This window comes from Mauremys reevesii, linkage group 1 (genome assembly GCF_016161935.1).
Source record: "Mauremys reevesii isolate NIE-2019 linkage group 1, ASM1616193v1, whole genome shotgun sequence".
NCBI lineage: Eukaryota > Metazoa > Chordata > Testudines > Geoemydidae > Mauremys > Mauremys reevesii.
Genome location: NC_052623.1, coordinates 301,146,159 through 301,163,827, shown reverse-complemented (window position 1 = coordinate 301,163,827; position 17,669 = coordinate 301,146,159).

The following is a 17,669-nucleotide window of genomic DNA, read 5'->3' as shown; positions in this document are numbered from 1 at the left end:
TTGTGTTGTTCAAAAGTATCACTGATTTTCTCAAAGTGTCTTTGAACACTGAAAGTCATACTATTTTCAGAAGTGCTTTTGCTGGACAATTCCCCAGGGACACTAGAGATGGTAGCACCAGCAACAAAAGAAGTAAAAGCAATATCATGTCACTCTCTCCAGGTTGTTACAAAACTTGCAATGCCTGTGGGACTAGGACCTATTGGAATGGCTGTGGCCATTAACTCACTCTTTTTATGTTTTCATTTTTTTCATTATGTTTGAGTCGCAGCTGAGACTCCGCTGTTCCAGCCTAGTAGCCTATGGCAGTGGGTTGGAGAGATGTGTTTACTCAGATATTGAAAACAGAAAAACTTGAAAACGTGTGAAAAATTGCAATGACAAGGTATTGTTAGTAACTTCTGTTGTAGTGAAATGAAATCCTTGTCTACTGCACCGAAGGTGTCTACATAGACAATAGATTTGTGTATGGACGTCGTAGTTTTGACTTTTAGCCAGTTTTCATCCAGCTATAAATACAAATATCAGCCTTCTGTAATCTCTCTTGCCCTATCCTGACCTGGCAAAAAGATTGCACAAAGCTCCAGCCTTATCAGCATTCCAAATGACACCCCAACTCAAACATACAAACAAATAAAAATCTACTCTGAAAAAGTTTCCATTTCCTGGATCATAATTTGATACCTAGCCCCCATTAAACTTGCATGGCAACATAGTGTTGCTCTGGAGGCCCAGAATATATAAATTTCTAGATGGGACCATCACTCCTCTAGGGAATAAGTTCCTGAGAGGAAGTTCATTAGTATGATTCCAGCTACTATTGGTCACCAGAGCAAGCTGCTAACAAACAAATCAACTTTATTTGAATATTTGTTTTATGAAAATTGGCACAGCTGGACTCTGCCTGAGAGGTTGGATGGCAACAGTAGCCACTTTTCCTGACTATTGCTATGTGTACTACTTACTTTGGGCTAACTCTGAAGGCTATCTGGAATCTATAACTGCTGCTAAGTAGGGCAGTCTGAAGAGATCACCATTTCAAGATGGTGGTCTTTCTCCTTAAAGCTACAAAGGAGCTAGCACCTAGCTGTCTAAGGAGACGGCTTCTCACTCTATATTCCACTATAGCAGTTGTGTTTGAATGGAATCCCAGGTTTGAACATGCAGGGAACTGAGGAGGGGAATTCTTCATGCTGCCTCCACCACCTACTTGTTAGATTTTCAAACAAGCCACCTTTCATGCAGCTAAAGAATGCACACTTCCCACAAGAAGAGGTGCCCACCTGCAGAAGGAAAAGCCTACACCTGGAGTTTCTGCTGACTTGCCCTGAGTGACTTTGCAACATCCTTTTGCAGTAGCTGTTCATGCACTTATGTCCTGTGCTGCAGGCCCAGTGCCAGTCTTGGAAGAACAATGGTCTATCAAGGCCGGCAGCTATGTCCTGGCGGAGTGTCAGCAAGTCTGGATTAGAGAGATAGACATGCTGATGATCCTCAGAAGCCCTAATTTACATCCACCTGTTTGCAACCTAAGAAGCAGGTCCTGGATTAAGCTTAACAGGCTGCTGAACAGCCAGATTGGCTGCCACAATGTGACTGCAGGGCAGCAATACAGATGGTCAAACATGCAGTGGAGGACTACACACAGCTGATTGGAGGGCAGGCAGCAACACCTTCCAACCCTTGATGATGTAGCAGTTAGATGGCTGAACAATCTACATCGATTTGTGATGCATATGAAAGAAGACAACCTTCATGCTTTCTCCCTTGCTGTCCCTCACACTTGGGAGAAGCGCCCCATAAACCTCTGCAAAATTATCTCATTGTTCTCCTTCAAACTGCCATGATGCCTACAAAAATCTTGACAACAGTTAGGTAGCTGGTGTCCTGAGATCATCACCTATCATGCTGACCAATATTGTTTATATATTTGTCTCCACTTGTCATCACTTGTCTCATACTTAGACTATAAGGTCTTTGGAGCAGGGACCACCCTTTAGTTCTCTCTTTGTACATTTAGTATAATCGTGTCCTGGTCCACGACTGGGGCTTCTAAACACTGCCACAAAGCAAATAATAATAATTCACAGCAGATGCCCTTCAGGTCCGGAACTGAAGTTTGCTACGTCTGTAGATAATAAAACAATAGTTGCAGACCAGAGAGAAAGTTAATGCTGCCCATTCCCCTCTGTAGTAACAGAGGGTCCAAAATGTAGTGGAATCACCAAGCATTGCAGTGGATGGTGGAGCAGAGGACATGCTATAGTAAGGTCAAGTGGAGTCACCTTTGCAGCCACCTGTGGCCGTGAAGCCAATCACTGCTACGACTTATCTAAAAGAGAGCAAAGTGGAGATTGTAGATAAATCAGGGATATGAGCAGTGAATGCATAAACTGTGCTGATCCAATGATCCCAAACCACATGTGGACAGAGCAGCAGCTTAGCATTCATGGACAGATGACATTAGTGTCTCCTTATCCTCTCTATGGATTGTTGGGAGGATTTCATATCCACCCAGACCCCACATAATTCCTTAGCACAAAGCTCATTCACACAGCCTTTCTGGCGGGGTGGGGGAGGGGGGAGAATTTCAGTCATCATGCCTATGTAAATATCCTAGATGCTTCACCATAAAACAATAATTAATTACAGGCTAAATACTCATGTCGGCAGCCAGTCTGAATAACTGACTCCTGTCTCCCCCACCCCCAATTTGCAGACCATTCATACAGCCACTCAGCAGAAGCCGTTTCATGCACATCCTTTGGCCCCATCCCACCCTTGTTCCATCATCACCTCCTCCCTATACTTTCCTACACAGGTAATTCCTACATAGTGCTTTCCTTGAGTAGGCCTCCAGTTCCTAACACACTATCAATCCTAACACACCCCCACCCCACCCCAAGGAGAAGAATTCCCCCCAAATGATTAAAATCATACAAGATTTTTTTAATTCAAAATCAGACAGTAAATGTGTGATATAAAAACATTAAACTTGCCTTAAGAGGAGCTAACTGCAGGGTTCCTTTTAGGCCAAAAAGGAGGGCATCAGCCAATCCCCAGCTTTAACTGTTCAACAATAGTTTCAGAGATGCCATCATTGGTGGGTTTGTTTTTTTTAAATCTCTTTATAAGATGGTAGTAAACCAATGTGTTGTACCCTCACTGAAAAAACAGCCTTGTTTCATTGGACTTAAAAAAATGCTGACAAAAAAAAAACTTATCAGCAGAAACAGCTGGAAAGCACATTGAAGTGTCTTTTTTTTTTTTTTTTTTTTTTTTTTTGAAGAACAGGGCTCAGTTTAAGGTTCAATCCTTTTGGCAGTATTGTGGCCAATTGGATAAAGTATTTAATGGCACTGTATTCTGAACTATATATTTTTGACAATGCATTTCACGCCTTGTATGCCACCAAAGTTATGAGATTGGAGTGAATAATGAAAGAGTAGATCAGCATTCTTCATGGCACGAAGCTCAGATTTGTTATTTTTCATTGATGTGCCACTAGCTGAATCAAGCCTTGATAATGCATAACTGGTACTTACTTTGTAGGAATTATATTAAAATATAAGAAGGTCTCAACCTTTGTCTTTTTCTATGCAATATTAAAATCACATTAATATTTAAAGCTTCAGTATCCATTGTGAGGAATAAAATTTTAAAGTGCATGTACAAATCACTGCTGGAAAAATTTGATTTAAGAGCTCTAGTTTTTCAAATCACTGTTATCTGTTCATAAAACAATCGAGCCTGCAAAGCAAGAATATCAGTGTTAGGAAAAGCTTTCAAATTATTTGTCAGCGTTTGTAGCAAAACTGTAATTTTCAAAAGCAAGGATATTGTGGAAATATATACTTTTTCATGGTTCTATAAAGGGTTTATACACACATTGTTTGAACACAAAGGTTTTGGATAGCACTGACTTAAAAAAAATAAAAGGTCAGTTTATGATTCAAGGAAAAGATCTAAAGCCAAGAAACAAATTTTAATAAGTTACATAGTAACAAACAATGTTAAAATAATGCAGAGGCGTTTGTGTCTTAAAAACAGACAGTAGCATTAGCATTCAAACAGAAGAATTAAATTGTGAGTTGTTACTCATTTTAAGGTAAGGGTTTCTAAACTCAAATGCCAACACGCCTGTAGCTGTTGCAGGATTGACTATAAAAATACTGCAATAATCATCATTCTATTTCAGTCCACATGCCGACTGGATTTTTTTTGTTGAAATCACAAAATTTGCAAAGGAAAAGCAAGTGTTTGTTGCCTATTAGTAAAAGATTACTTGTATACATACTGCTTCTGTTTAACCATCTCGAAATATAGCAGAGTGGTATTATCTCCAAACATCACAGTCACAGCTTGTTCTCATAGTGTCGTGGCAGTTATTGTTCATATAGGAATTGTCAAATCATTGATAGTCCTTCTAGTTCAGCATCTAACAGCACCCAATGCTTCCAATAAAAACCCATAATTCTCACAATGGGAATTTTTGCCAGAGTCTATGGAAGAAGTTGCTTCCTAACCTCATTTGGGTACTTCTTCCCTGCAAAGTTAACCCAGGCTTTTACCTGGGTTTTAGCCCAAACCCCACTTCCTTCCATAGGGAAAAACCTCTGACCAGATTTGGAGATACTTTAAGCCCCACGTAGTTAACCAGTATAGGGGTGTGGATTAGAATCCAGGCTTCTTTTTCACTCAGTCTGGAAGCTGTCCACTGAGGATGCAGGCAAAATCACTTGAGTGCTGATAGGCCTCCAGTGCTCTTCCCACAATTCCCTCTTGACACAGTCGACTGGGAAAGAATCTTAGAGCTTCTCAGTATAAAGAACCACAAGATACATTCCCAGACATACATGGGCAAGTGCAGAAACATCAAGGACACAGTAACAAGGTAGGGATTTTCTGTGGAGATGCTCTCACACAGTCTAGGCTAACCTGGATACTCACACCTGGATTAACTGTGTAGTGAAGACATACCCTTAATGGTTGGCTTTGTTCATATCCCTTATGCATTTTTTCCTGGCTAATACAACTGCTGCTGCTATCTTTATTCATACAAGTGCCTAATCCTTTTTTAAACTCATGGCCCTCAGTAAGCACTTGGCAGGAACTTCTCTAGAATGACTGGGTTTTGTGCATAAAATTATTACCATTTTATATGGCTTTAATTTCATGGCTTATTTGCTTTTTCCTGTATTATTAGAAATGGTAAAAATGGGCCCCCTAACTGGCCTTTCTGACCCCATTTATTATGTAAATATACTTCTATCAGGATGCCTCTGATTTGTTTCTTCTCTAATCTAAATAGTACAAGTTGTGGTATCCTTCACAATCAAGTATTAACAACTAGTTCTGCTCAAGGGGTAGATTTTACCTGAATTCAGAAATTCTTTATTTTCAGCTGGCTTCAAACAGCCCCTGCTGTCTCAGTGCATACTCTGGTTCCCTTCTCTGGTTTCGGTTATGCATGTTCCCTCCTTGTTCATCCTTAGTGAGAGTGGCTTCATGGTAGCAAAGCTCTTTCCCAATTTCCTCATTCATTCTTCTTTCACCATTTTTTAGGTACAGCTGAGCAGCTTGAAACACCCCTTCTGAAAACACGTGTGCATCTCACATTCTGCACTACTTGCATTTTTGATCCCATGTTTCATTTTCCTTTGTTTCAACACATTTCTAAAATTCCCCATTTAAAGAGGCAACAACCTTCCCAAAGTCATGGGCTTGATTAGTTTGCAGTTACAAGAAATAAGTATGCTGATGTTATTAATCTTTTTAAATTTGTAGAATTTGTACAGTATTTTCAACATTGCCAATTGCACCACTTATATTAAACAGGCAATGGATGCAATCAAGCCTGAAACAGTCAATGCATGTTGGCGAAACCTATGGAAAGAATGTGTGAATGATTTTAAGGGTTTCCCTACCATTGACAAAGAAGTGAAATGCATTGTTCAGGTGGCCAGGCAAGTGGGTGGTGATGGCTTCATCGACATCCTTGAGGAAGAAATTGAAGAATTAATTGAGAGCCATAGAGAAACATTGACTAACAAAGAGTTAGAGGAACTGATAAAATCGTCTACAGAAGACGAAGATGATGACGACGAACAGGAAGAGCCAGCAAGTTGGAATCTTCATAAATTTGCTAAAGTGTTCCAAACAGCAAAACACTTGAATGATTTAATTTCTGAATATGATCCCTCTATGGAACGAAGCCTCAAAATCACATGTAGTATTATGGATGATTTGAGACTGTATCAAGAAATGTCTCTTGAGCTGCTCAAGAGACAACAGCAACAGTTGCCGATCACCATGTTTTTCAAGGACAAACAGCCAGCAGGAGATGAGCCTATGCAATCAACTTCTCGAGCTGAACCAGAGCCAACGACTTCGTCTATGACTCTCTCTCCGTCACCCAAGCTCTCCATCACCTCTGTATCCTGGATTGACATCAAGCCCTGACAACCGCCTGTAATTAAAAATTCAGTACTGTAAAATTATATTTTGCATATGTACTCTTTATTATATACTGTACTTTACTGTAAACATTATACATATTACTGTACAGGGTTGTATACACAAAACCATGTACAGTATACTGTACTTTATGGGCAATTTAAGGGAATTTCAAAGGTAATTTTGACTATACGTGATTTTCGCCTTACGTGCTGACTTTAGAACCTAACCCCTGCGTAAGATGCGACTCCACTGTATTAACCTCCTTCCAAGATGACACTTGCCACTATTGTAGCTTCTGGTTACCACGGACCAGTGTGACATGAATTGTAAAATGTTATACAAATTATTTTGTACCAGAAGAACAGATGCTATGTACTGGCATTACACATGAATTCAGTATCTGAGACAGCGATACTCATACTGAGGCTCGAGAGCTGCAAGTGGCTCTTTAATATTTCTCCTGCGGCTCTTTGCAGCACATGATATTAAAATACTATGTGATTTAATTATTAATCAATCTAAGTTATTAACCAATCAGGATGCTTTTACTGTGTTATTAGCCAATTGTAGTTGATAAAATAGTACTTGTTCAGTTATTTTGCTATCTACCTATATATATTTTCTCACATTATTATTTTATCAACTATAGATCGATATAAACTAAATATTTCCCATCATACTGTTTAAATATGAGTATATAATACTATAGTAAATTCAACAATTAATTCACATTACTGTGGGTCTTTTGGGTAACGTTGATCGTTAATTTGACTTCTGAACCACTGAGGTCTGGGTATCACTGATCTAAGGGTAAAGGCACAAAGTACAAATAAATGCCTGATATTGCAAAATAAATAAAATAATAATACAATTTTCAATCCTAAATTATTAAATTAAATATTCATGCGTAATGAGAAAGAGATGAGAAAGTGTTATTAATGAGGTAGTGACAAGAGAAAAAGGTCAAAATCATTAACAACAAAAATAATTGAATTCAATTTTTAAAAGGGTAGCCACTTCTCCCAACTACATAAACTCATGAAATAAGGGTTTTTTAAATAAAAAATTATGCTACTTTCAGCAATTCTCTCATGGATATTACACTAAATAAACCTTGTTTGTCCTGCCCACTATTTAGTTCTCTGGTAAAAATCATTTTGCTGACTTCATCATATGAAGCCTTTGAGTGACTGTAACTAATTGTGAGGAATATGCACAGATACTAATAGAGAAGGTGGACAATTATATGCCTTATGCATATAATTACTCAAGGGACATCTGACATTGATTCAAACTTGCTAGTCTGCTGAGATGGAATCATTAATGGATATTTTATCTCCATGTGAATTAGAAATCATTGCAAGACGTTTTCCTGATCAGTTTTAAACCACAGACAGCCGGGGTAAACTATAGAATATAATGCATCATAATATATATGCTGAATGCTGAAGTCATGGTATTAAGCATGAGGACGACAGATTTCAGACAAAAGTAATCAGAAGCAGTTATGACTCACATGATAACTAGACAACTATGATGTATTCTTATAGTTATGCATCGATAGGGCCCTACCAATTTCATGGCTGTGAAAAACGTGTCATGGACCATGAAATAAGCCCTTCTCCATTAAATCTGATCTCCCCCTTCCTGCTGGGAGCATCTTAGCCAGGGGGCTCCTAGCTGCAAGTTCCAGATGGGCTAGGGAGGGACAGGACTTGTCTTTCCCCTGCATGGCCACTCTCTCTCTCTCAAGGGGACATCAGATCCACCTCGGAGTGCCTGCCCCTGCTACAGGAAGCTCAAGCCCCAGAGATTCCTGCAGCTGGAGGAGTCTTGTTGAGGTGGGTCCGATCTCCTCCTGCTCCTGGGAGTGCCCCAGCTTGCGGAATCCTAGCTGCAAGTCCTTGATGGGCTGGGGAGGGACATGACTAGTCCTTCCCTTGCATGGAAGCTCTGGGGGTGGAAGAGGAGGGGAGAATCAGACCCACCTCTGGGTACCTTTTGAGTTGGGACACCCACAGTTACAACATCATGAAATTTCAGATGTAAACAGTGAAAACATGAAATGTATCAATTTTAAAATCCCCTGGCAATAAAATTGATCAAAATGGACCATGAATTTGGTAGGGACCTATTCATAGAACCCATGATTTTCAAAAGTGACTAGTTATCTTGACTGCCCAGTCTGAGACACCACAAAGAAGCCTGATTTTTAAAGCATGGGTGCTCACCAGTTTTCGAAAATCAGGCCTCAATAAGGTGTCTCAACATGGGTACCCAAAAATGGAGGCACCAAAAAATAACTTTTAAAAATCTTGACAAGAGTGCCAACAGCTGAGACACAGAGGAAGGGATGCAGCACCAGAACAAAGTGAAAGACATGAGAAATTTAGCACATTTTATTACACTCCATAATTTATTTATTTACAATTTTGATTGTTTAGCTTGTTCACATTCCTTAAAGGGGGGATGGAGTGAGTACTGCAGGTGGAGAAGTGATGTTATGAGTGTTTTAAAACCTTAATTAAAGCACACTAAAATTACGTATGGTACTTTTAATGCAGTGATGTTTGTTTGTGACATTTTGAAACAGTTCTGCTGTAAACTGACGAGTCTTCTCTAACATTCAATCTACTACACATGTTGTGGCATTTTAATGCCTGTCTTATTTTTAGAAGGTGTGAATGCTTTTTCATTTCAATATACCCAGAGCAACCATTTGTTGCATGACGATTTATTGGAAGTTTATGTAACACTATGAGATGGATTGCATTTCTTAAATCTTCAAAAACAAATGCTAAGTTGGTAATATTTTGTGAAGCACCCTTTGATACGTGTAGTTAAGGTTAATAGTCCCTTTAAATAATGTGATGTAGGATGAAAATTTTGTTTAGAAAATAGTACGTTGTAGAGAAAGAGAAAAATTCCACTTCAGCAACCTGCAGGAAAGCCATGCAACTAAACTTGTGAGTAGAAAATCCAGACCAGAAAAAGTTATATTTAATGATGCAGTAATGTGACGTTTAAATATGTTATCCCTACCCTGTCCTTTCCAATTTTTTATAGGCACTTGCAAAATACTTGGACTCCTGTTGGGTCGCATAAAACAGTGGCTTTTATTGTGGCAGGTCATAAATATTGTCCTGTTGTGCCAGGCTTTACAGGGGCTTGGGAGCAATTTTTTGTAGCTTAAAAAAATATTGGTAGTATAACCCCCATGCTCCTCACAAAAAGAAAAAGAAAAGCTAACAAAGAAAGTTTCCATTGTACTGCTGATTCATGAAAGAGACGACAACCACTCCTTAACCTGAGTAGACCTCACAGAGATTTACATCAGAAATATGGGCATGGAAAAAAAAAACCCTGTATTTTTCTAATGTTTTGAATATGTGCCTAATCTTATTTATAAATGTAAATGGCTCCTTCCACCTTCGATGATCACAAAGAATGGCTAAATCCTGCCTGACTTACTCATCAGAGTAGTCTTCAAAAGGAGTAGAGCTGTGCTGCTATCAATAAGTGCATAAGGCAAGCAAGATTTGCCCAATGTAAAAATTGTGATAGGCTACATTACAACTAAAACTGTGCAAACCGTGGCCCAGATTAAGCATTTGTGCGTGTTTTGATGAAGATGAGCTGAGTTTTAGGAGAGTTTGGGAAGAATTTCAAGAGAATGTAGGCCACATTTTAGTACCGGGTCTTTGTGGTTTGAGGTGGAAGTGAGGTGAAAATGATTTTGCACTGTTTTGTCCTAAACCAGAAAAAAGTTGGCACTTTTAGGTCTCTACCATGCCTTTATAAGGCACAGCCATGGTGCTAGGTCAGGGAGTGAGGACAGAGAGGCATCACACTAGTACTAATCTCCAGAAGCATTCTGCCTACCAAGGATGCAGGCAAACAGAGTGACCCCCAGTCCAACATATTGATGTCACTCTCAAGCATCCCGTTGGGGGTTTGGTGTGTGCTTGCTAGGGCTGGTTGCACGCTACCCTCTAGTAAGGGAGGATATATAGGAGGAAGCAGGCTTCGGTCTAATGTCTTGTCCCTTTGGGAAGTTTGACAAAAGTGGCAGTGCTAACATTCCCTCATTTCTTATGCTTAGAGTCTGCAAGTACTGAGATTACAATGCCCTCTGTACAGCTATGTAAGGAAGAGGAGAGGATGGCTCCTCATACTGTCTCGCCTCTCCCTCACACCTATACATGACTCTGAGCTAACCACAGACCTTTAATGACAAAGAATGTAGTGACAAAGGATGAGTTCTCTTCCTCACTTGTAGTACAGGTTAACTAACTCATGTTAGCTACCCCACTGTAAAAGTCTGTTGGACACAAGGCACCTGTAGTTTTACTGTGAGAAAAACTAGGAGGGTTCAACCACAAATGAGGATATAATTCTGACCTGCTCTAGATACCTCCTGGTAAAACTCCCAGTGCCTTGTTCTCCCACTGTAAAAGCCGAGTGGAGAACTATCACATGTTAGTTATCTCATTATAAACCACTAACTTTTCTGGCAGTAACTACATAGCCTCAAAGTTCAAGTTGGAGAGTGAGTTCATAGAAAGTAAAACAATGGGCTTTACACAAAGCCAAGTGTCAGTTTAGTGCATTTCCAGATGTAAGAGCATATATTCAGTCACTCATTTCACTATACATAATGGGAACTTAGAAAGAACACTTGAGCTAGTACCCAGAAAAGCCTTCTGGACAAGAATATCAAGTTAAATCCACTGGAGATGAATGAAAGGAACTCCAGATTAGCACCCAGGGAATATAGTTGATACTAACATAAACAAAATATGGGGTCACAATTAAGACTACATGGAAGGACACCTCAAGGTCGAACAGAGTCAACTTCAAGGAATAAGAGAAATGGAGAAGGCAAACAAAGTGGGATCAGATACATTGTGTATGCTCAACTTATGAGGTCTGAAGCAAAGAAGTGCTTGGCTATAAGGTTATACCATATATGACAGATGAAGGCCAAAATATAAAACATATATGCAGATAGACTTACAGACTAAACAAAAAGTGCTGATGAGAAAAGAACAGGAACACACGGGAAATAATGAGGAAAGCCCCCTTCAAAGAAACAAGCCTGAAAGAAATCAAGCGAGACATAAGATGCACTAACAAAATCAGGTACTGTACAACTTCATTACCTTTAGCTAAGACTGCCATTATATTTCAGAACTTCACCCATAATTACAACCTTCAAAGCCCGATCCTGACATTTTTTATTATTTTATTTTAATTATTTAATATTTAATTATTTTAATTAGACAACATAATTGAAATAACTTCTTGGAATGTTCTACTTCAATTATTGGGCCTCACAAACACACAACCTGAATCTTTGGGATTCTGCAGAAAATCCAGCTTCTCCCCAGTTATCAGCTAATGACCCCATCTGTCTCCAGAGTTTCCTAATTCCCTTACACAGTTGAAAAGAGGACCTGTATGTAAGGCTTTGAGCCACAGTAGAAGGTGGTGGATATGATCCGAAGGACAAGGGAACAGGAGCCAAGGTAAAGCATAAAGAAGAAGATAGGGACATGAGTCAAGTAGGGGATGGATAGAAGCAGAGGTAGGCTAGAGGCACAGAGGTAGAAGTAGGTGACCATTGTGGCATGACACTCCATATTCTTCATAGAAATATGCTTAAGATATTAATATGGCATAACTATGATATACTTTATGCAAGGTGGCTCGTGTCAGATATAATTGAAAAGGTTATGATTTACTGAATGTGATTATCCAATTTGTATGTATGTAACATTTCTGTATCTGAAGTTAGGAATATTGACTATGTAACAATTACAACTGTGTGTGTGCTTGGGGAAATGCCCACCGGACAGCAAGCAATCATCCTGAATGAGCCACTTAAGGAAGACAATAGGACTTTGAAGATACCAATCTCCCACCTACCTGAGGAATTTCCTAGGATGCTGCATTGACACTACAAGGTCAGGTGATAATGTCACCTGATGCAAAATACCACCTTGGACACTGCTGGTACTTTTCCAGTGGAAACAAAGGCTTCCCACCTTATGTAAACCTTATTTAAGGCTGGGGAATAAGACAAACAGGACTCTCCTCCATTGCCTAGCCAAGAAGAAAGACTGCTGAAAGTACCTGAAGAGAAAAAGGAACTAAGCCAAGGGGAAAGGCAGCGGTGAGTCCAGACAGACTTGAGAGCCTGGCACAGCAACCCAGTGCAAGGGAAACCCAGGCTGGCAGGGCCAGAGCGCTGAGTGGGACCCCAGCACATCAGGTAGCATCCCAGAAGGGTGGCCCAACCTGTCAAAACCATACATCCTATTTTGGTCAGGACAGTCCCTTTTTTAAGCCCTGTCCCGGCCGTCCCAACTTTTTTGGCAAAGTGAACCTGTAGAGGAATGTGCGTGTGGGGGTGGGGGGTGAGCAGCGATGACAGTCCCATCCTCATAGGGGAGGAGGCAGGGCTCAGCCAACCAGTAACACCAGCCCCAGTCTCGTGTGGGGGGCAGGCAGGGCTAGGGCGAGTGGCTCAGGCCAGCCCCATGCTGCAGATGGGGGAGGGGAGGGCTCAGGCTAGCCCCAGACAGTGTCCTTTTTCCCTTTGGGAAATATGGTCCCCCTAGGCAGAAGGGTCTATAACCAAAATCTGGAAGTTAACTTAGGAGTACTGAGTCTCTATATTCCTCTGCTGACAGCAAATTTCTGTGAAACCCACTGGCTGAATGTGATCGTGTCATAGTGCATGTACACAAAGGAGACAAATTATGGTTGCAAAGGCTTTCTTAATTCTGAAATTTCCTAATTTTTGAGTGTTTGACTTTGCAACCTTAACATTCATTTAATGTCTTTTTTAAAAAAATATATCAAAGGTTATACCATATATCTGGTCAAAATATGACTCTTAATATCACGTGCTAAAAATAAATACAAAGAATCTTTGATAAAAGATTCCCTAATGCAAACTCTAATGTAAAAGATGCTTTTTCATGGATGCTGTTTTTAGTTCTTGGTGCTGACCTCCCAAGGATATCAAGGGTCCTTTAGAAGGCATATTTGATTTGCCTTTGTAGATGTAGAAGTACTGAAAAAAGCTAAGAAAGCCAAAATTGGGATTGAGGATGAAGAACTGGTAAACATATCCTCACACTGTGGAAGGAATCAGGCAAAAGATTGGTCACACAGATTATTTAGGAAGCAGAACTATCTTATTTTCAGAATTCATTCAATCAGCCAGAATTTTTCTTTTTTGTTGTTAAATATATCAGCAACTTTTTTTTTCAGCTAACCTTTTTGGAAAATGATGTTCTGCTGATCCTACTGTGCTCAGTTTGAAGACTGCTGTTTTTATCAAGAATAATTTTGACTTCAGTACAAACGGTCCACTTCAGGATTTCTGCACAACAGGGAGACCCATTGGATAATTCTCTGAAGTGCCAAAAGACAGAGAGGAAAGCAGAAAGAAGAGTTACAGTGACATTCTTCCATAGAAATGATAGCAGGGGCCAGGAGGTTGCTGTGAACAAGAGTATCTCATTTACACTAGCATAGAGCAAGAAAGGAGAAAGAGGGGGCTCAGGTAAAAAAGGGAAAGGCAGTAAAAGGCATTTTAACAATGTGCTTACACTGAGTAACTTTATATCAGTATACATTTCTATGTAATCCACGTTTCAAAGATTCTTTATTCCATCTCATTTACTTTACTTTTTCTGAAAAGAACAAGACAGGTTTTAATAAAGGTTCCCTCTAGAATCAGAATATTTAATAAGTCTCTAAGTCTTTCCAAATTGTACTGAAAATGCAAGGTATTATGTGATTAAAAAGCTCAAAGGTTATCTTCAATTATCTCTAAGTCCTAAATGAACATGAAGAACAAACTCTCTTGAGAATTGGGTTGATAGGTTTCTAGGCATTAATAACATCGTCAGCTGCCTCTCTTCTCTTTATGCCCTTGATATACTAAATTAACTAGAATGTGACAGAGATTAAACAATCCAAGAAATCCTGAGAGTTCACACATTAGTTGCTGAAAGTCAATTTCTGTGCTCTCTCTAGGAAAGGATCTTTCTACCAGTACTCCCTTTAAATAAAAAGTCTTCAATGATTTGGTAACCATGCTACACTGAATCCCATTTCGGGCAAGACTCGTAGTGTAGCGTAGAATACTTAGGAGGCCCAGATCATTTTATAGATCATGTGCTGCCTTAGAACCCACAGGACTACTTTATTTAAATATAGTATAAAAGCAATAACAACAGAGTGCACTCACTAGACTATTGCGCCTAGCTCCACAAAGCTACTTAGGCACCTCATCTCAGACTTAGATATTTAGGCACCTCTGTGATCCACAAAACTCCTACTTGGCTGACACCCAACTCTGGACATGCCTAAACTCACTTGGGATCTAAGGGTATGTCTACACTGCAATGTAAACCCAGGGTTAGTGGGACTTGAGTCTGCTGACCCATGTTAGGGAACCTTGGGCTTGAGCATCTACATTGTATTTTAACCCTATGTTAACACTTTCCTAACCCATGGTCAAACCTAGAGCTCTGGCGTCCACACTGCAGTGCGCAGACCCAAGTCAAAGTAACCATATCCCAGAGTCTCTAGCGCCCCTCCTGAAATGTGCCCCATCAAGCCCAAGGACTGTAATGCACTGTGGGAAAACTTTACTGCCCAGCCTGTACATTACTAGGAAGCAGCTCACTGCAAAAAGCTTGATCAACACTCCCCATTGCCAACCCAAGATTTTGGGCGTTGTCTCAGCTAGAGCTGAGCAGGATTAGATGACATGAGACCAGATTTTCAACAGAGTTCAGTCACATTTTCAAGTGCTCAGCACCCACAATTGTGGCCACATTTTTCAAAGTCCTCAGCTCTTATTTAGACACCAGAATAAGGACCAGATTTTACATGACAACCACCAGTTATCATTGTAACACTTATGGCCAGATTTTTCCATTGTGCTGAGCTCCTTTAACAATCTGGCCACTTATTTTGGAGCCTATCTAGGAGCTGAGCTCTTAACAAGCTGGCCCTATCATAGATGATGAACTCTTAAAAAATCCAGCCATGGCACTTTGAGCAGCTGTCGGCAACCCAGTGTTACTACCACCAATGCAGCTGAAGTAGATTGTAAGCTCTTTGGGGCAGAGAAAGTCTTTTTGTTCCATTTTGTACAGCACCTAGCACAACAGGCTCCATAACTGGGACTCGGAGGTTTTACTGTATTACAAATTATTAATAAATAATAGTAAATAGGTAACATCAACAGCGGGGCAATTATAGCAAAAATCTCCCTAGGGTAGAAAAAGCTTCATATATTGGTTATCTAATATGAAACTTGAGAATAAAATATTTGAATACTTTCCCAAAAAATCTATTAACTAAGTGTATTCTTGGGAGTCTCGTACAGGATAAGGATAGAAAACGTAGATTTTAATGTTTAGGATTAGGACAATCATGTCTAGGACATGTGGGCTGCCTGCCTAATAATGGAGTAGACACCTCCCAAAATTGACAACAAGAAGCTACCACTACAGGAAGTCCTTAAACTTCTCCTGAGCACTACATGAAGAAAACAAAGTCCACTTAAAAGATAGGCACCAGGTGATCACTACAGTTCTTTCCTAGGCAATGTCTCTGGAGTCAGTAGCAACTTCTACTGTAGGTTTTAGAAATGGAAATGGTGTGCTTGTTAGTGGCACCTGGGTTTGCACTAAATTTGAAATGTCAGATTTAAAAACAAATACTTACCATAAACACTGTGGTCTCAAGCAGAATAAATTTTTACTGGGCTAGAGAATGCTTTAATTTTTCAATAAAATGAATGAAATAATTTATTTCTAGAAACAATTTTTTTTAAAAAACTATCAAATGCATTGTTACTCTATGGCAAAGAGTGTTCTTGTAATATTTTTCTACAGTTTAGGGTTAGGGTTTATGCAGAGAGATTCTAAGAAAAGACAAAATCTCCACTGCAGAAATTAGGGTGACCAGATAGCAAGTGTGAAAAATCAGGACGGGGTGGGGGGGGTAATAGGAGCCCATATTAAAAAAAAGCCCTAAATATCAGGACTGTCCCTATAAAATCAAGACATCTGGTCACCCTAGCAGAAATGGACCTGAACTGCACTTTTTAAAATCTGGATCTGAACTTCAATGTCCGGGAGTGTGTGAATTTGGATTTTTGATTCAGGCTCATCTTTAAGCTCAGAAACAATAAAATATTTCCTCTACCCTCTTTAGTTCCCCACCAATACCTGGGCCAAACCCTTTTGATGATGAAAGGTTGGACTGCACAGAGTGGAGTCCAAAAAACTAATGACAATAGAGTCAGCATTAATTTTTCTGAGAAATAACCAGTGAGGTAAATGATCCCTCAGAGATCAACTCACTCCAATCTCTTCACCTTCTCCACACATCTTTCCTCCCACAAAAAATAAATAAATAAATGCACAGCTCCATGAGGAGAGACATCAATGAAATTGGCAACAACCCCACACCCCCTTTGACAAAATTGGGGCTGCATTTCTTAATTTTCTGCAGTTTCCTTGCCTCTGAGCATAAGAATAGAGGACATTTTCTTGTCCACCCCATACTGTACTATCCTTTGTCATTTCAGGGAGGAATGCTGTTCTGTACCTTTTCTGACACTACCACTGAAAAATCATTGGTACATCATTTCCACCTTGATTAGATGATCACTTCTTTGACATGTAGAAACAAATTCCACATCTGGAAGGTTCATTTAAATTAGCTGTTCAGGTACAGTGTGATTTGTTTGGGCTCTGATGTCTTTTAATTTAATAACTGAGCATGCAGTGTTCCTCATTCATTTGATCCATATTGGCTATCATTCCTTATTTTAAAAGACACTTGATTATATGGATGATATCTACATCTATGATAAGTGTGCAGCATAATTACAACTGCCAACATCCTATGATGATTTGCTTTAAATTATTTTGATCCATATCTCCAAGAAAGTTTATATGACATAGCACATAAGGTTGAGAGCTACACAAATGAGAGAGAGACTAATTTAATCTGCCAATAGAAGATTTAGTTTTCCATTGGGAATATTTTGGAGGCCTTTCATTATTATACTCTCCAGACTGTCATTTCCTTCTTTATTGAACTCCCCAGAAGATTCACAATGAAAAGACAGCAACTCATTATTGCAGGTGAATGACAACATTGCATTTTTC